At 38.5% G+C, this 20,701-nt stretch overlaps 1 long non-coding RNA gene across 2 annotated transcripts in view; it reads right to left on the bottom strand.

The window, feature by feature from the left end:
- The window catches only part of LOC140620252 (uncharacterized), a 66,269-nt gene that overhangs the window by 20,651 nt on the left and 24,917 nt on the right, over window positions 1-20,701 (bottom strand). For both annotated transcript variants that reach the window (XR_012020037.1, XR_012020038.1), the window contains exons 3-5: window positions 16,889-17,043; window positions 3,158-3,238; window positions 2,354-2,484 (exon numbers count right to left, since the gene is read on the bottom strand). This is a non-coding gene — a long non-coding RNA (uncharacterized lncRNA). The remainder of the gene's footprint in view (window positions 1-2,353; window positions 2,485-3,157; window positions 3,239-16,888; window positions 17,044-20,701) is intronic.

The following is a 20,701-nucleotide window of genomic DNA, read 5'->3' as shown; positions in this document are numbered from 1 at the left end:
TTTGTTGAATGAATAAGTGAACATTTTATTCTTGTAAAATATTCAAACAATGCATAACTATAGAAAGCAAATACTAACACAATCATTTGGCTGATATTTATTGAGTACCTGTCATATATCAGGCTCTGTTCTAGATGCTGGGGATATAGCATTTAACCCAGACCCCCCCCACCCCCAAAAAAAAAAATCCTTGCCCTCATGGAGCTTGTATTTTTGTGGGATGAGACTGGCAAATAAGTAAATGATAGACTACCATAGAAACAGACATGCCATGTGTGTGCTATGAAGAACAAAACAGGGGAGGGGGGGAGGGCCTGCTGAAAGCGGTGAGAATTGCTGTTTTAAATGGGGTGGTCAGGGGACACCTGGGTGGCTCAGTGGTTGGGTGTCTGCTTTTGGCTCAGGGAATGATCCTGGGGTTCTGGGATCAAGTCCCACTTCGGGTTCCCTGTATGGAGTCTGCTTCTCCCTCCGCCTACGTCTCTGCCCCTCTCTGTGTGTCTCTCATGAATAAACAAATGGGGTGGTCGGGAATAGCTTCACTGAGAAGATGATATTTGAAAGAATTGAGGGAGCAAGCCATGCAGCTTGTTGGGAATAAAGGCATTAGAGGTTGAAGGAATAGCTCGTCTCAAGGCCCTGGGGTCAGAGTGTGTCTGGTGTGTTTAAGGAAGAACAGGGAGCTGTTCAAATGAAGTAAGTGAGGGGAGACATGGTCAGGGGGGTATGTATATGCATTGGGGGGGGGTTAAGTATGTGTGTGCATTGGGGGTTAGGTAGGTGTGTGCTGATGAATATGATAGGCCACTATTAGGACTTTGGCTTTTGCTCTGAATGGGATGGAGGGTTCTATGTAGGAGAATGACACCAGCTCATATTTTAAAAAGGATTATTCTGGTAGCCAACTGGTCATGCATGGAAAAAAACCAGGGAACTTCTTGTGATAATCTAGGTAGAAAAGGAAGGAGAAAGTTGGGAGGCATTTAAAGTAATCAGGTAAAAGATTATGGAGGAGATGGTGAGAAGTAATCTATGCTGAATATATTTTGAAAGCAGAGACAATGGCAAAAGTACCTTTGCTGATGGGTTGCAAGTAGAATATGAGATAGAGAAAGGAGTCAGGGATGATTCCAACTGCTTGAGCAGATGGAAGGATGGAGTTGCCATTACTTGAGATGAGACAGTCAAGGAAGAGCAGGTTTATATGGAAAAATTGGAACTTGTATTTGCACATGTTGAGATATCTATTAGATATCTAAGTGGAGGCTTTGAAAAGGTAGTGGATATATTAGTCTGAAGAGAGTTCTGGGCTGGAGGTGAACATTTGGAAGCTGTTAACATATAGAGAGGATAAGTGTAGGTAAAAAAAAAAAAAAAAAAAGAGGTTCAAGGAATACTGGAGGTTTCAGAGCCCTGGAGTACTCTGTCATCAAGGAGTTGGTGGGTCAGGAGGAGCCAGGAATAGAGGAGTGACTATGAGGGTTGGGGGAAAACCTGGAATGTTGGTTTATGAGAAGGGAGGTGAAGAAACTGTTTCAACTGCTGATATGTTAAGTAAGGTGAAGATTGAGTATTGATGTTTGATGAGCGGAGGTCATTTATGATTTGATGTTACCAATAAAGAGACTTCTAGGGCAGCCCTGGTGGCTCAGCGGTTTAGCGCCGCCTGCAGCCCAGGGCCTGATCCTGGAGACCCAGGATCGAATCCCATGTCGGGCTCCCTGCGTGAAGCCTGCTTCTCCCTCTGCCTGTGTCTCTGCCTCTCTCTCTCCTCTCTGTGTATTCTCATGAATAAATAAATAAAATCTTTAAAAAAAAAAAAAAGAGACTTCTACATTTTGTAAGCTTCCAAGTTTTGTTGGCCACCCAAATGTAGAGGTGATATATTAAGCACCTTGAGTAGCCCCGTGGAATCCCTCCTCACTAAGGTTTGAAGTAGGAGGGCAAGTCCTTAGCAGCTCCATTTCACCCTTTAAGGGGAGGAGTTTGGGGAGGCAGCTCACAACACAGCTTTCTCCTAAAGCACCCTCTATAAATCTTTTCCCTTAAGATATTCCTTTGGGTTAAATGGTCTCTTGACCTTTTAATTTACTTGATGCAGATAATTTTTCCTACTTGTTGTAAACACATTATATGTCTAATGTAAATACCATTTATGTACTCAATGTCTGATAACCCATTCCACATCTCTTGAATTCTTGCAGGGGTTCTTCCTATTTCCTGATTTTGTTCTGGTGTATGCTGCATCCCTCACTCTAGGAAAGGATCCTGACTTGCTAGATTAGCCAGTGTGAGGTATTCCCCAGGGGATTGTTATTGATCCAGATTGGATGCATGCCTAATGCCGGCTTACTCAGACTACCATGTAGGACTGAAATTTTCTGGTTGTCTCACTGGATGTAATCAAAGAGCGATGTTGCCTCCATTTCTGCTGACAGTCATCTGATGACAGGAAGGGGAACTGGATTTGGGATGAATCTGATGCTGTGGACAGAAGAATAGAGAATTAGGGCAGCCTGGGTGGCTCAGCGGTTTAGCACCACCTTCAGCCCAGGGCGTGATCCTGGGGACCCAGGATTGAGTCCCACGTCGGGCTCCCTGCATGGACCCTGCTTCTCCCTCTGCCTGTGTCTCTGCCTCTCTCTTTCTCTGTGTCTCTCATGAATAAATAAATAAAATCTTTAAAAAAAAAAAAAGAATAGAGAATTAGAAAGAACCTGAAATTTGCAGACAGTGTTGAGTTATTGAATCAACTAAGCCCAGCCCTTGCCATATCTCTGTGCTTTCCTGTTATGGTTTAGGGAATTGGACTCAGGAATCCATTACTTATAGATAAAAGCCTTATAGTTGAATCACAGTTACATTGTCTACTGCATCTCAGAAGTCAAGCTAATTTCCGATTCTGGCCCTCTCTCTACTCCCTTCTGACTTTTTCTGTTGCTTTTAACTCTTCTGTTGCTGATGCTTGTGGGCTGACTTACTTATTATGCACAGTGGACACAGTGCTTATATTTATAAATGTATATATTTATGCAGGATAGGGCCCATGAAAGTCATAATGTGGCCCTGGGAGCTCGGTTACTACATTTTCTTATTTTTGCTAATATTACAAATTTGCTAGGTGAACTGATTTCTTTAATATCTATTTAATGTCTACCTGTTTTCCAGGTACAATGGTAGGCCTTGAGGATACAGGGGTGAACAAAACAAACAACTGTTCTTTTCTTCAGGTTTTGATCTAGTAGGAAAATCAAACAAAACAAGTGATTATTGGAAATTATGATGGGGGTAACTACTGGAGGTAAGTATGGAGTGGTGGGTCAAGAGACAAGAAGAGAATTGAATCTCATTTATGGGATCAGAAAAGGCCCCCTAGAGGCGGTAACATTAAGGTAGGGAGTTGGAGGGTGAGTTTGGAATTAATTAAACAACATACATTCCAGGTGTAGTAAGAACAGGTGCCAAATTTAGAGGTGAGAGAGAGAGAGATACAACATTTTAAGATGTTGAAAACATTTGCAATGATGTGAATGGAACTAGAGAATACAATGCTAAGTGAAATAAGTCAATCAGAGAAAGACAAGTATATGATCTCACTCATATGTGGAATTTAAGAAACAAAATAGGGTCATAGGGGAAGGGAGGGAAAAATAAAACAAGATAAAATCAGAGAGGGAGACAAACCATAAGAGACTTTTAAAAAAGATTTTATTTTATTATTATTTTTTAAAGATTTTATTTATTTATGCATGAGAGACAGAGAGAGAGACAGGGACAGGAGAAGCAGGCTCCATACAAGGAGCCTGATATGGGACTTAATCCCAGGAGTCCGTGATCACGCCCTGAGCCGGAGGCAGATGCCCAAACGCTGAGCCACCCAGACATCCCAAGAGACTCTTAATCATAAGAAACAAACAGGGTTGCTGGAGGAGAGGTGGGTGAGGGATGGGGTAACTGGATGATGGACATTAAGGAGGGTGTGGGAGGTAATGAGCACTGGATGTTATGTAAGACTGATGAATCACTGACCTCTACCTCTGAAACCAATAATACATTATATGTTAATTAATTGAATTTAAATTTTTAAAAGGGAAAAATAAAATAGATTTTAACAACAAGAAAAGAGGACATCACTAGATTACTGATAAAATTGGAACATGGATAGCAGTTGAAAGGAAAGCCTTGTATCAATTAAAGAAGTAAATGACTGTATGGTAGGCATTCATAGGAAAACCACTAAAGAATTTAGGTGCAAAGGGCCATAATGTTTGTAACTTACCCTTAAATAATTCAGGAAAAAATACAGAGAGAGAGAGAGATCAAGGAGTACAAATTATAAAGCAAATGGTGTAAATGTTAAATATAAGCGAATCTGGATAAAAGATCGAAGATTATTCCTTACAACTCTTATTTACTTTGCAAACCTTTTTGTAAGTTTGAAACTATTTCCTTTTTTTTTTTAATTTTTTTTTAAATTTTTATTTATTTATGATAGTCACAGAGAGAAAGAGAGAGAGGCAGAGACATAGGCAGAGGGAGAAGCAGGCTCCATGCACCAGGAGCCTGATGTGGGATTCGATCCCAGGTCTCCAGGATCGCGCCCTGGGCCAAAGGCAGGCGCCAAACCGCTGCGCCACCCAGGGATCCGAAACTATTTCCAAATAAAAGCTTTAAAAAAGAAAAAAAAGGATGTTGAAAACATCTAGTAATATTATTAGGTATCATTTATTGATACTTATGTCAGGTGGTGGATACTATTCTAGGCACTTTGCATGTCAAAAATCTAAGTGATAAATACTATTATTTATTATTATTATTCCCATTTTATAGATAATGAAGATAGAGAAGATGAAACACAGAAAATTAACTTATTCAAGTTCATATTACACAAGCAAGTGGCAGAACTAGGGTTAGATCTTGACAGTCAGGTTCCAGGCTTAGATATTTCATGTTCTTTTCAGGTACAGGTGGAAGGCAGAGGTGAGAGAGTTTTTGGAAGTGAGGCAGGGAACAGAGCTGCATTGCTGGGTACTCTTACTCCTGAAATCCAGCCTCTGAGTGTGAGCCTTGATTCTTGACCTTCACATTCATCGCACCATATTCACCATACCCTCTCTTCCTGGACCACTGCAATTGCTCTCTTAGTGACATCTACTCTTCTACTTTTACCTCTCATTCCCCAAACCCTCCATTGGCCTAGGTAATCATCTTAGAATGAAATCTCTCAGTCTGGTCCATTAGACCTGACACCACCTAGTCCCAAAAGACAACTTTTCAACCTTATGTCTATTTCTCTTGACATCTGTTATTTGGTTCCAACCACATGATCTCTCTTCTCCTCCGTCAGTATGTTTAGTATATTCTTATGTACTAAAGACTCTTGCAGTAGTCTTACCTTGAGCATGGAAGGTGCATCTTCCAGATATTTTACATAATTTGTTTCTTTTTCATTCAAGTTTCTGCTCAGATATAAGCTCTTCAGAAAATCCTTCCCTGATAGTCTACATAAAGTAGAATTCTTTTTACTTTGTCACTTTCTCTAGTTTATGTACCTATTTATTTGTTTATTTTCTAATCCCCTCATTAAAATGCATTCCCTGAGAGCAGGGACTTTACTTTGTTTATTGTTCTATGCCCTGAGATTATATCACTGAATAAAGCATTAGTACTTCTACCTTGCTTCAGGTTCTGTTTCCTAGGCTAAGGCAAACACAAAAGGTGTCAGAGAGGAGGCACCATCTTTCAAGCTCTATGAAAATCACGTGCTAAGATTGGTAGAAGTGAGAACTAGGGGCCTCTCTGATATTGTTTTGAATTGGATGCCATTCCAGCTCTAAATTGCCTACTACTGTCTTCTGGTTTTGAGGGAAAATATACTTTTATTTAGTTAAGCTGCCTTACAGTTGGGTTCCTCTTACATGCAGCCAAACACAGTCCCAACAAATGTAGCCACTGCTTATTATAGCAGGTAAGGAGAAGAATTCAAAGATAACTCAGATTTCAAGACTATATAGAGGAAGGATCACGGTACCACAAACACAAATGGGACATTCTGAAGGAGGAGCTAACTTTGAAGGAATAGTAAGGAATTTTATGATGTATAGTAGTCCCTTTTATCTGTAGTTTTACTTTCTATGGTTTCAGTTACCCACAATCAACCATTGTCCAGAAGCAGTTGATCTTCCTAATATATGGTCAGAAGATCAACAGTAGCCCACCACTATGTCATGACGTCATGATGTTTAAGTCATTCCCCTCACTTCATGTCATCACTTAGGCATTTTATCACCTCACATTGTCACAAGAAGGGTGAGTATAATACAATACAATATTTTGAGAGACGAGGAGAGAGAGAGATCACATTCACATAACTTTTATTACAGTATATTGTTATAATTATTATATTTTATTATTAGTTCTGGTTAATATCTTATTGTGCCTAATTTGTAAATTAAACTTTATTATAAGTATGTATGTGTAGGAAAATACATAGTATATATATAGGGTTTGATACTATCTACAGTTTCATGTGTCCACTGGGAATTTTAGAAGGTATCCCCCACAGATAAGTGGGGACTATTATACATATAAATGCTATTTCTCATTAGCTATATTTTAGTTTGATTTTTGAATGCTGGGATCCATCCTAATTTCATTTGACAGCACACTTACAAGCATTTCTTGCAGTGTGGGAGATGACTTCAGAAAGAAAAACATCCAAGCAGAAGGATACCACTTGACTGGATTGTAATGTCTTGATGGGATTACCACATTCTAGGGGTATGAGCTTTCATTTAGTAGATAAAAAAGCCAAACCAAACTAAACCAAACAAACCCCCCCAAAATGAACAAAAACCTCAATTTTTTTTTCATTTCAATCAGACTTCAATATTTGTTAGGACACCAAATTTGGCAACTAAGGCAAAGACCCTATATAGTGGTGACAAATAAAATAGAAGCTTATTTCTCTCTCATCTGGGACGGATATGGTACCTTGAAGATCCAGGAACCTTTTACCTGGGCTTGCTCGGACGGGTCCAAAATGGTCCTATGCTTCACTGGAGATGCCCCACTCATCCAAGTTGTGGGTGGGTGGACTTCCAGCAAGGCTGTGCTAAGACTTTGTACCACTCAGTCCATGAAAAGATCTTCACACTTCCAGAAGAATGTCTGATCTACCCTGCTCATGATTACCTTGGGCTCAAGTGTCCACTGTGGAGAAGGAGTGGACTTTGAACCCATGGCTCACTCTCAGCTGTGAGGAGTTTGTCAAGGTCATGGACAACCTGAATTTGCCAAAGCCTCAGCAGATAGAGTTTGCTGTTCCAGCTGACGTGTGCCCTGGGATCCAGACTCCCCCTTCCTGACCTGGCTTTACGTTAAGAAGGCACTAGGTGGGGTAAAGAGAGAGGTGCCACCGCCAAGCCTCTCTTCCCCTCCCTCACCAGTTCCTGAGCTTCATAAACAAACAAACAAACAAACAAACAAACAAACAAATAAATAATTGGGAGAAAAAATCCATGACCCAGATAGCACTTTTCCGTTAACAATATCACTTAATAGACAATTTTACAAAATTATCAGACACCACGCTTATTCATTCTTGTTTATTACTGGTCTTTGCTTGTTCAAAAAGAGTTAACTTATAAAAATATTGCTTAGATGTTGATCTTGTACCTTTCTCTTGGAGTTACTTTTAGGATTTTCAGCATAATCACACATTGAATTTCTTCACAGTATATTACAATATCCTAACTGGTTTAGTTTATCCTAGATATAAATTCATCTCATAATGTCTCATTATTAAGGAGAAAAAGTTTATGGAGCTGGACATTTCCTTTGGCCTGATCTATTTTATGATCTTGTATCTCTCCCATCAGTCTGTTTCCCTGCCCCACCCCCAACCCTCAAATAACTGGTTTCACCCTTCAGTGAATTCCTCAACTGAACTTTATGAGAATTGTTCCTAGAGACATCTGCATTGACATGGGAAATTTCATTTGTGGAGGTATAAAGTAGTTTGTGGCTATCACATTATGCTAGCTTTCTGAAGCTATTTTAAAATTACACCTTTTGTTCTTCCTGGTTCTCATCTCTTTTAAATATGTTTACAGAAATTATTATAGTAAATGTGTTTTTATTTTTTTTATTTTTTAATTTTTTGTAAACGTGTTTTTAAAAAGTTCTTGCGGCACCTGGGTGGCTCAGTGGTTGAGCGTCTATCTTCCGCTCAAGTCATGATCCCGGGATTCTGGGATCAAGTCTCTCATCAGACTCTTCACAGGGAGCCTAGCAGGCTCCCTCTACCTATGTCTTTGCCTCTCTACGTCTCTTATAAATAAATAAATGAAATCTTAAAAAAAAAATAAAATAAAAAGTTCTTCTTGATCTACAAACATGATTCAAGGATATCCTGAAAATAGCAAATCTTATATTTTGATTAGTTTATGACATCATCATGAGTATATAATGTAAAGCCCCACAGTTTGTGGAAATAGGCTTTTCCCTCACTGTTGATTTCCTTTGGGAATTAAGAAAAGACCATGGTTGTAATGGTTTACTTGTATGGCCCTGGGCAGCTGAGGCTAAAAGATTTATATGGATTGCTATTCTGTGTAAAGAAAGCTGGTGTGGCCAATTTTCAAATGAGCTAGGAGGCTTAGATTAATGAAAGCCAGGGGAGACCTAAAATATGCTTATTTTATCTGAGAGTGATCCTTTGAGGCCAGAAGGTTCAGATTGATCTCACAAGTCCTGCAGAACTGCACTAATGTAAACCTTTCCTGATATGTTTTCAAGATGAACATAGTTGGAAGGTTTTAGGTGACCTATTTGCTTTCGCTATTTTTAATTTGAAATTATTCCTCACAAGGTGTTAGGTTTAAAAAAAAAAAACAGGTGGAAGTTTCTGTAAAGTAGTTCTGTAATTTAAAGTTATTTTTCCTTTTAAAAAATTCAAATTTCTTTTTAGATTAAAAAAAATCTTTGCTAGCCTCTTAATTACAAAATGATGCATTTCATTTTAAAGATTTCACACAGTGATTATATGCAAAAAGCAAATGAAATGCTTTTCATTTTTTTTTTTTCTACCCTGCTCCTCAAAACCATTTTAACAGTTTGGTATGTGACTGTTCAGACTTTTGTTTCATAGGTATGTCATGCTATACATGCTATTTTTATGCACATGTATATGCAAATGTACATGAACATTTTTTAAATGTGAAAATACTTGTATTGCTTTTTAATTTAAATCTGACAAATATTTCCAAGTGAGTGCATATCGATCTACCTCATTATTTTTAATGGCTATATAAATTTTTATTGTTTGATGACACTATAATTTAGTTACCCATTTCCCTGGAGAATCTGTAGCATAGGTATAGAATATAGTGCTACACACTATCCTAAGTATTATCTCATTTGATTCTCACAAAACCTCCAAGAAGTAGATATTATTGTCTTTATTTTTTAGGTGAGAAAACTAAAGTTAGTGAAATGAAGTAACTTGCCTAGGGTCACACAGTTAGTGGAGGACCCAGGAGTTAATTTCTGTAATATATATACCCCCCTAATCTGTATATGTTGCCTATCATTTTGGCAGGATCATAGAGATTTTAGATTTAGTCCTTGTATTTTTCTGCATTGGCTTTTTTACAATTAATGTGTATTGATTTTTATAGTCCACTAAAATGACATTAAAAAGACTGCTCTCAAAAAAACCCCCAAAGAAACCACACAAAAAAAAACAAAACGTTTTTGGGGCAGCCTGGGTGGCTCAGTGGTTTAGCGCCACCTTCAGCCCAGGGAGTGATCCTAGACATCTGGGATGGAGTCCCACATCTGGATCCCTGCATGGAGCCTGCTTCGTCCTCTGCCTGTGTGTCTCTGCCTCTCTCTCTCTGTGTCTCTCATGAATAAATAAATAAAATCTTATAAAATCTTATAAAATAAAATAAAAAAGTAAAATAAAATAAAATAAAAAGACTGCTTTCATTATTAATCATTTAGAGGAACATTTAAGCAATCCCAATCAAGATCAGTGAAAATTGGGAACAATGTAAGAGATAATCATTTTGGATAATGTTCAAGGGAAATTGTAGTACTGTTAATACACATTATTCAGCAGTTTAAAAGAATGAGGTAGATGTAGATGTATTTGTACTAATATGGATAAATAAAGCAATATTACTGAGTTAAAAAGTTACACTACGAAATTCATCCTAATATTAAATGGCATCTCAAGGGACCTTGGATTGCTAAAACAATTTTGAGAAAGAACAAAGTTAGAGAACTCACAGTTCCTGGTTTCAAAACATATTACAAAGCTACAGTAATCAAAGCAGCGTGGTATTGGGAAAAAGACAAACAAATAAACCAGTGGAATGAAATAGCCTAAGGAATAAATCTTTGTGTATATGGTCAAATAATCTGCAACAAGGGTGATGAGATCACTCAATGGGGAAAGGACAGTATTTTCAACAAATAGTGCTGGGAAAACTGGATATCCACATGCAAAAGAATTAAATAAGACACTTACTTTACACCATATACAAAAATTAATTCAAAAATATATTAAAGACTTAAATGTAAGACCTAAACTATAAAGCTCCTAGAAGAAAACATATAGGAAAAGCTTCATGACATTGGATTTGGCAATGATTTATTTGGAATGATCCCAAAAACCCAGGCAACAAAAGCAAAAATAGACAAATGAAACTATATCAAACTTAAAAACTTTTTTCCATCAAAGGATATAATGCACAGAGTGAAAAAGCAACCTAAGGAATGGTAAGAACTATTTGTAAATCACTCATCAGATAATAGGTTAATATCCAGAATATATAAAGAACTACTACATCTCAATGACAAAAACAACCAATAATCCAATTTAAAAATGAGCAAAGGATTTGAATAGACATTTCTCCAATGATGATATGTGAATAGCCAATAAGCACTTGAAAAGATTCTCAACATCACTAATCTTTAGGGAAATGCAAATAAAAAACCATCATGAAATATCATCTCATACTCATTAGGATGCCTACTATCAAAAAAATAACAAGTGTTATTTGTGGATGAGGAGAAACTGGAATCCTTGTGCACTATTGTTGGGATTGTAAAATGATACAACTGCTATGGAAAACAGGAACTTCCTTTAAAAAAATTAAAAAATAAAACTACCATATAATCCAGTAATCCTACTACTGGGTATCTATCCAAAAGAATTGAAAGCAAGGCTTCAAAGAGACATTTGCATACCATATTTATAGCAGCATTATTCAGAATAGTCAAGAGGTGGAAGCAACGAAATGTCCATCAACAGACGAATGGATAAACAAAATGTGATGTATACATACAGTGGCGATTATTCAGCCTCAAAAATGAAAGAAATTCTGCCAAATACTACACTGATGAAACTTGAGGACAAGCTATGTGAAATAAGGTACACAAAAGGACAAATATTATATGATTCTGCTGTAGAAGGTATCTAAAGTAGTCAAGAAACAGAAAGTAGAACAGTGGTTACTAGGAGCTTGGTGGGAGGAAAGGGGAATTGCTTAATGCATAGAGTTTCAGATTTATAAAATGAAAGTTCTGGAGATCTATTTCACAACAGTGTGAATATACTTAACTGTACTCTTTTTTAAAAAATATTTTGTTTATTAGAGAGAGAGAGAGAGAGAGCACAAGCAGGAGGAGTGGCAGAGGGAGAGGGAGAAGCAGGCTCCCTGCTGATCAGGACGCCCCATGTGGGGCTGGATCCCAGGACCCTGGGATCATGACCTCAGCCAAAGGCAGATGCTTAACTCACTAAGCCCCTTAACCGTACTCTTAAAAATGGTTAAAATGATACATTTTATGTTTTGTGAGTTTTGCCACAATAACAAGTTTTTAATCAAAACATTAAAAACTCTGTTGATTCTAAGTGTATAGGGAAATGGAAAGCTTTAAAACTAATATTTAGGGCAGCCCTGATGGCTCAGTGGTTTGGCGCCACCTTGGGCCCAGGGCCTGATCCTGGAGTCCTGGGATCCAGTCCCACATAGGGCTCCCTGCATGGAGCCTGCTTCTCCCTCTGCCTGTGTCTCTGCCTCTCTCTCTCTCTATGTCTCTCATGAATAAAAATTTTAAAAATTAAAAAAACCCTAATATTTATTTAGTATACTGTAATTTAAAAAGCTAGAAACAAGGACGCCTGGGTGGCTCGGTGGTTCAGCATCTGCCTTTGGCTCAGGGCGTGATCCTGGGATCCAGGGATTGACTCCCACATCAGGCTTCCTGCATGGAGCCTGCTTCTCCCTCTGTCTATGTCTCTGCCTGTCTCTGTCTCGCATAAATAAATAAAAATCTTAAAAAAAAACAATAAAAAACTACTGGAAACATTGAGGCATTAAAGTGTTTTACTTCTTTGTAAAAAAAAGACAAAAAATAAATGTTAAGCCATAGATATACATAATATGATATACTGGAAAAAAATAAAAGTAAAAAATCAAAACATACCAAAGCATATACTATGTGTTCTACAGGGACATGTATTCATATATCAAGACATTAGTTAAGAACTAGAAGGATAGGGACGCCCGGGTGGCTCAGGGGTTGAGCATCTGCCTTCCGCCCAGGGCATGATCCTGGAGACCTGGGATGGAGTCCCACATCGGGCTCCCTGCATGGAGCCTGCTTCTCCCTCTGCCTGAGTCTCTGCCTCTCTCTCTCTGTGTGTCTCTCATGAATAAATAAATAAAATCTTAAAAAAAAAACTGGAAGGATATACATCAAATTGATTACAGTAGTTATTCTTGGGTATGGGAAAAGGGAACCAGATGGTGAGTGATGGTTAAAAGGGACTTATACATAGTGCTTCAAGTTTTTATGAAGAGAATCAATTCATAAATTTAAAATAGCCTCTAAACATATAAAAAGATGTTCGGCCTCACTCATAAGAAAAATTCAAATTAAAACTACAATGAAGTTTCATTTCTCTTCTTTCAAATTGGCAAAGATTTGAAAGCTTGATGATATATCCTGTTGGCAAGGCTGTGAGGAAACATTGCTGCTGGGAAAGCAAGTGATACCATGACTACAAAGGGGAATTTGGCAATATCAACCCCAGCACTCTACTTCTAGAAATTCACCAGGAACATACGCCTCTAACAATACAAAAATAAAAGCCCAAGGTGATTCATTGCAGCATTACTTATAATTGCAAAATATTGGAAAGTACCTTAATGGCCAAACATAGAAGACTGGTTGAATAAATTTTATCACATACATAGTATCAGGTTCTAGGTAGAATGATCTCTATGAACTGGTAGGAGTGATTTCTAGAACATAGTAAGTGATAAAAGGAGTTTGCAAAAGTATATATGCAGTGTGCTACCTTTGTAAGACAGGAGAAATTTAAGAAAAATGCATATAGCTGCTTATTTCACAAACCAAAATTTAATAACTTAGTGACCAACTGAGCCACCCTGGCGCCCCATTATTTAAAATAATTAAATGTAATATTTTCACAAAGTAAAAAAAAATTCACAGCATACAAAGTAAATTAGGTGTAAAGCTATTTACCTCACAAAAGTGGTGCAAAGGTGAGATGAGAGAACTCAGAATGTGGCAGGTTTGCCATAAATGACATTTATCTCCCCTGACCTTGCTTTTCTATATTTTCTTTTCATGCTAAACTGTTCAAAGATGGAGATTTCCAATGCTTTTGAATAAATATGAGGGCCTGGCCCTCCATGCCCCTTCTTTATCTTGGTGGCCTTTGACTGTCACTAACTAATCACAACTGCTTCTTTTGTGGCAGCTTTACTTGTCATTCTCCAGAGTTTGGCCAGTCTCTGTCAGCCAGTTGGGTGGACTTTAGAAGATGACTGGAGAGTGCCTACCTAGGCACTGGACTCTATCACTCTATCACTGGACTAGTCTAGGTGCCAAGAACCCTCCTTTTGTAGTTGTTTTTCTGGTGGAAAGCCAGGGAACATTGGTCCCAGACCTAGATCTATCACCAATCTGACCTCAGGCTTTACTGTCCTTATCTGCCAAGGGAAGGGTTTGGACTGGATCATCTCTAATGGCCATGGCTTGACGAAACAGGAAAACCTACACATAATTTATTCTGTCACAGAATTCTAGTATTTTCTAATTTGGCCTTGAGTGTTATATGCCCTAACAACCTAGTTAGAGGTAGGTTGTATAATGTGAGTTAAAAATTAGGGATGAATTCAAATCCTCACTTTCCATCTTGAAGTAAATTTTTGTTCCTAGAGAATAGTGGATTATTAGGAATGTAAAAAGAAATCTTTCAACTTGACAACTCCCTGAGTACAAGATAGCTGAAATGTATGAGACAGAAACCATTACTCTTTTTGTTAGAAGTAAGTTGGTGTGGCTAATTCATGAATGTTTAAATGGGATAATTTGCTCAGAGAAAAGGAATTGGTCATCTCTGATTTTCTGAAGAAGAGAATTATAAGACAGTGTAAGTGGGTGAACTACTCAGCTGCTGATTGCATGCTCCTAACTAAGATTTCCATATGCTTTGCCCTCACTGCAGACACAGCTCTCTGACTTGATTACCAAGTGTTGTTTACTTTTCTCATGTTTGCTTTCTCAGGAGACTGCTGTCTGATGATTATGTTCCCTAATAACTGAGATCCAGAAGTGACATCATTCTCCATTCATTCAAAATGTCTGTCCTGAGTTCCATTCTATGCCAGGCTCTGTGAATGATGCAGAGGATACAAATAGAAAAACACTTCCCTGTCTTTGAGGCCTTCACAGGCTTCTGAGTCCAGAGGTGAGAGGATAAAAAGCGAATCAAGCAAAGATCAAATGAGAGGGAGCAGTTTCATGTCTTGGCATTATATAAGTATAAAGACTTCTCAGGGAACAACAGATGGAAATAAAAACACAAAGGCTATAAATGCCTGTGACAAGAACAAAGAGATCGTTCAGTTCTACTTACAGCAGAGTGACTAAGAATCAAACATGGACACTTGCATTTCTAGGTCTGTTGTTTAAAAAAAACTTGAAAAAGTGCTATCCAAGTACAAATAAATTAATGAGAAACTGTAAAAGCCTTTAGCTGTAAGGTATTATTACTGTGTCGGTCAGGGTCTCAGCAGAAAACAGATGACACATTGAAAGTAGGATAATTTAAGGTGAGTTTAATAGAGAACTGTTTGCAGAGGACCAAATGTAGGGAAACCATGCAAAATAGTGCAATACCCAGGGCTAGTGTCAGTGGGCTCCAGATTGCTCCAGAGTAAGGGTAAGGGGCCACGTACAGGAACTGGAGACAGAGAGGGTCTATCTGAGAGACACTGAGACCCCCAACCTCCTTTATGCAACTAGACCAGCTGGAAGTAACCTCACAGCTTGCCCTCTGCTACCTCTCTCAGATCTCCTGCTGGGCTCCTTGCAGGCTGAACCCAGTGAAACCTGAAGGTGAGGAGTTAGCTGTCCTAGTTTCTACCATTCAACCTTCCAGGGCATAGAGGAGGGTAGAGAAGACAGGGGTGAATGGAAGATGTCCAGAAAAACTATATAACCAGGAACTTGAAAGTCAGTGTTCACAATGACATTGGTGTCACCTTCCCAGCCAATGTTTGACAAGCATCCTACAACTGGTCACTTAGTGGTTACACTATGGATGACTAAACTTGGTAGCACGTCTACAAAAATGTTTGCAATTTGTGAGGGAAATATTTTCCAAGTAGGTAAGGCAGTGTAATCTGAAGAAAAAGGAGCTTCTGCACATGAGAAAGAATACTTCTTTACTAACAATAGACAGAAAGTTGGCCTAATGTATTTTTGGGGAGTATATGATCAATAATAAAGACAAAGCTTTACCAGGAAAGTCAGGCTCTTCTTAAAGAAGGCTCTGCAAAATTGTGAAGGGAAAATTATGAATTTGTCTTCACAATCCTTCGCCTTTTCTTCCAGCAATCCCCCTACTATTTTTTTTTTTAAAGATTTTATTTATTCATGAGAGACACAGAAAGAGAGGCAGAGAGAGGAACAGGCTTCCTGTGAGGAGCCTGATTCAGGACTCGATCCCAGGACCCCAGGATCATGACCTAAGCCAAAGACAGAAGCTCAACCACTGAGCTACCTAGGTGCCCCCCCTTCTACTTCTTATATACTTGTTTTTGTTTGTTTATCCTTTATTAGAATTTATCTCTTAAGGTCTTTTTGGGGGAGATGAGCATATTTCCTGACGCACTCATTCTATATGGATTTTCTACAGGAAATATTTGGTTCTCATTTCATAGAAGAACCAGTTCCTCACATCATTTCCTTCTTAATGAGCCTCCTGGATCAATAGCACAGAATCAGAAAGTTCAAACACCATTTGACTTCAGGGTAGAGTGACTGAAGGATAGAAGATCTCAGAGCATTAAGTTGCTTGCTTCACTTTGAAAGTTGGGTAAAACATAGTGCCCAGTAACACAATCTTTGTGCACACGACACAAGTGAAAAGCTACTCTGCTATTTGAGTCCAGTGATAGGGGACTGGTAAATAAATGGTGGGAGTGCTGGTCAGGTCTGGCTTTGTATCCTGGCTCAGCCACTAACCGTGTGACTTAAGCTCAGTTTTCATCTTTCAAATACTGTTGACAATAATATTTAACACTTCAGATGGTTGTGAAGATTAAGATCACAGCATGTGCAAAATGCCAGTGCCTGAAATGTAGTAGTAAGCTCTCCCCAGATGATGGTATGAAGATGGTAAGGATAATCAAGATTATGCCAATGTAACCATCATCCAATCAACGAATATATCTAGTCAGTTCCAAGACCATGTTATTTTAAATTCCAAGCATCTTTCTCCCTTTTGCTCCCTTTCTTCAATACTCATGCTGCTACCTTGGTCAGGCTTACATACCTCTTGACTGGTCTTCATGCTTGCAGCCTTGTTCTCCCTTATCTGTCCTTCATTCTGCAGCCTCAGGTCTTTTGTCCTCACACCCTCCCTTAGCACATCTGAATCAGCCAGTCCCTCACAATCCTCAGTATGGCATGCAGAAAAGTGTACAAAACCTGCAAGCACAGTTTAGGGAATAATCATAAACTACTTACTCTCTAAGTTAAGAAATTAAACCCTGCTGTTCTCCAGAAACCTCTCCACTCCTGTGTGCCCTTTCTTGATTACACAACCATCCTCTCTCCAAGAAGTAACCACTTACCTGATTTTTGTAACAGTGTTTTTGCTTTAAAATTTTACCTGCTATGTATGAATCTCTAAGCCATATGCCTCATTTTACCAAATCCAAGAAATACTCTTTTTCATATTTTAGCATATCTTTTTTTAAAAAAGATTTTATTTATTTATTCATGAGAGACACAGAGAGAGAGAGAGAGGCAGAGGGAGAAGCAGGCTCCTTGCAGGGAGCCCAACGTGGGACTTGATCCCGGGTCTCCAGGATCATGCCCTGGGCTGAAGGCAGCGCTAAACCGCTGAGCCACCCGGGCTATATTTTAGCATATCTAAAGTTGAGATATGCTTATGATGATGGCTTGCTACGGTTTAATTTGCAGCATTTTTCTTTATTATAAAAAATATAAATACAGAAATATAAGATAATGATGTGTTTTGCAATCAATGGCACCTTAGATTTGATGCAGGCTAGTTTTGATTGTTTCTGAACCATATGAATAGAATTATACTGCATCTATAGTGCAGAAGAGGAGCACCTTCTATAGAGGTGTTCTTTTACCTCTGTCTTTTTTCTGGTCAACACAATGTTTGTGAGACTCATTCATTTTGCAGTCACACGCAATTGTTCATATTGCCTACTATAAACAATGTTGCCGCAAACAATCTTTTATGTATACCCTGTGTGCACAAGGCCTGCAACAGTAGACTGAGGCATTGTAAATTTCTCTGGACTTCTACAATATTATCCAAATACCAACCCTAGCCTTAATCAAAAGTAGAGCAATGTATTTAAAACACAAACCTGGTCATCTTATTTCTCTGGGTAAAACATTTGAATAGTTTCCTGCTGTTCTCAGAATGAAGATCCACATCTCTCATAAAGTCTTTGAGCTCTTCAAATCCAGCCATCAGATCCCACAATTATTTTTACATATTCTTTCTCTAGGCTGATTAACCACAGAGCCCTTCTTTTCAGTTCTTTAAACAACTTCCCTGCAGGACTCCTATCCATCCACCTCAACCTCCAGCCTGGTTAAATCCACCCATCCATCAATCCAAACTCTAGCTTCAACTACTCAGATAAGCCCACCTTCTTGCAGATATGTGTCATGACTCTTCAGTATGTCTTCCTAAAGAATGCTCTTCTTTTTAGAACATAGATCTGCTGCTGAAACAGAGACCCTGGTGACTTTAGTAAGACAGAAATTTATCTTTTGCTTACAACACAGTGTTGGCCTAAGCAGCCCAGGACTTGTCTGGAATCTCTCTGATGTCGGGAGCCCTGAATCCTTCTGCCTTATTGTGTGGACATCTCTAAGATGTTACCCTCACCAGTATGCTCTAAGACAATTCACCACCATATTCCTATTTCAGTCAGTAGAAGGGGAACAATCTTGTATGTGTACCCTATGTGCACAAGGCCCACAACAGTAGACTGACACTATAATTTCTCTGGACTTCTACAATATTATCCAAATACCAACCCTAATCCTAATCCCAACTAGAGCAATGGGAGGGAGGAAAGGGAAGGCATAACCACTCCTTCTAAGGGCATGATTCAGGAATTGCACTGACTACTTTTACTCACCCCTCACTGATCAGAACTTGGTCACATGGCCACATCTTACTGCCAGGGAAGCTAGGAAAAGTAGTCATTATTTTGGGTGCCATATGCCTAGCTTTGAATCTGATCATTTCTATAGATGGAGAGAATGGATATGGGGACACCTAGTGGTCTCTGTAGCAGTAAATCCAACCCAGATTGCAACGAAACATTAATTAGTATGATTATTTGATGGATGTTTTCCCCACTAGACTGTAATGTCTACAAGCACAGGTAGCATATCTGTTTTTACTCACCAATATGTCTTCATCATCTATCCCAGTGCCTGGTACATAGTGTGTATGCATGAATATTTGTTGAAAGTATGAATGATTAGATTGGGTCTTCGACTACGTCCTATTATCCTGACTCATGCTTGACCTAGACCTCCACCTAGACCAAACCACTTGTGGTTACCTAGTAATGTGTTTCTTATCCGTTAAAAAAAAATCATCTCATTATTTAAATTTCTTTGATGACTTTTGAGATTACACAAATTTTCACATATTTCCATTTATACTTCTTGTTTTGAGATGTGTTTGGTATGACCAATTCTATCAACATCCCTAAGAACACAACATAGTAGATTTCAGTCAAAGTCCAAGTTAAGCAGCATGCTTAGGGACTTGCTTGATGGAGGAGAAAAATATAAAATAATGCTGGAATTAGGGCATTCATGCAATTTTATGTGAACACTATTTCTCAGACTTGATCTTTCCATAAGGTTTGGGAAGTAAAGAGTTAAAGGTTATATGCTCTCTTTAGATCTACAGGGACGGTATGATATTGTGATTTGTAATGAGAAATATATATTTGGTCTCTGTCCCTATTTCTGGTACAGAACTCCTAAAAGTCTTGGAATTTCCTAAATGATAAGAACAGTAAAGTTTCTTGATTTCCTAATAAGAATCTTTCAACCACACCAGAGATTATGATAATGAATGACTTTGGAAAGCACTTAAAGATGGGGATGGTTGCCAGGGGAACCAAACTTGTGATTGGTTCAGTACCACCCCCTGACCTCTGGGGAAGGGAGAGGGTTTTGAGGTCAAATCAATTGCCAATGGCTAATAATTTAACCAATCACACCTGTGTAATGAAGCCTCCATAAAACCCCAAAAGGCCAGGGTTCCAAGAGCTTCCAGGTTGGTAAACCAAAATACGTCTACATATCAGGTCTCAAACTCCACAGGGACAGAAGCTCCTGCATTTGGGACCTCTTGCTACATATCTCTTCATTTGGCTGTTCATTTGTATCCTTTGTAGTAAACCAGTAATCTGGTAAGTAAAGGATTTTCCTGAGTTCTGTGAGCTATTTTAGCAAATTAATTGAACTTGAAGAGGGAGTTGTGGAACTTCCGATTTAAAGACAGTGGGTCAGAAGAATAGGAGATAACTTGGATTTTTGATTGGCATCTGAAGGTGGAGCAGCCTTGTGGGACTGAGATAGTAACCTGTGGAACTGGTACTATCTCTATGTAGATAGTGCCAGAATTGAGTCAGATTTGTGGGACACCAATCAGTGTCCTTGGAAAATTGAATTAGTGTGGAAAAACACATCTGAGGTATTTTTAAAAATTGCCGTTTAAGTAAACGTCCATAAGGTTTAGCAGCCAATAAATATTTATGTTGTACTGATAAATGATTAAGTGTAATTGAGACTTGGTGAGAATGATGACCATCCTACCCACAAGCACCCAATATACAACCACCACCTTGCATATTGTATATTAAACCTTGCATATTGTATATTAAATGACAAGAATACAAAAAGCATAAAATAATATACTTAACATGGACACACTGAATGAAGCTGTATGAAAAACCAGAAATATGTGAGGATGGTGGCATTTAGACGTTATTACTATTTTAACATTTAAAATTGTTGCTAATTAAACTAAATCACAGCACCTGCACCATCACTAAAACATAACCAC

Source organism: Canis lupus, chromosome 28 (genome assembly GCF_048164855.1).
Source record: "Canis lupus baileyi chromosome 28, mCanLup2.hap1, whole genome shotgun sequence".
Classification (NCBI taxonomy): domain Eukaryota; kingdom Metazoa; phylum Chordata; class Mammalia; order Carnivora; family Canidae; genus Canis; species Canis lupus.
This window is presented reverse-complemented; position numbering and strand designations above follow the sequence as displayed.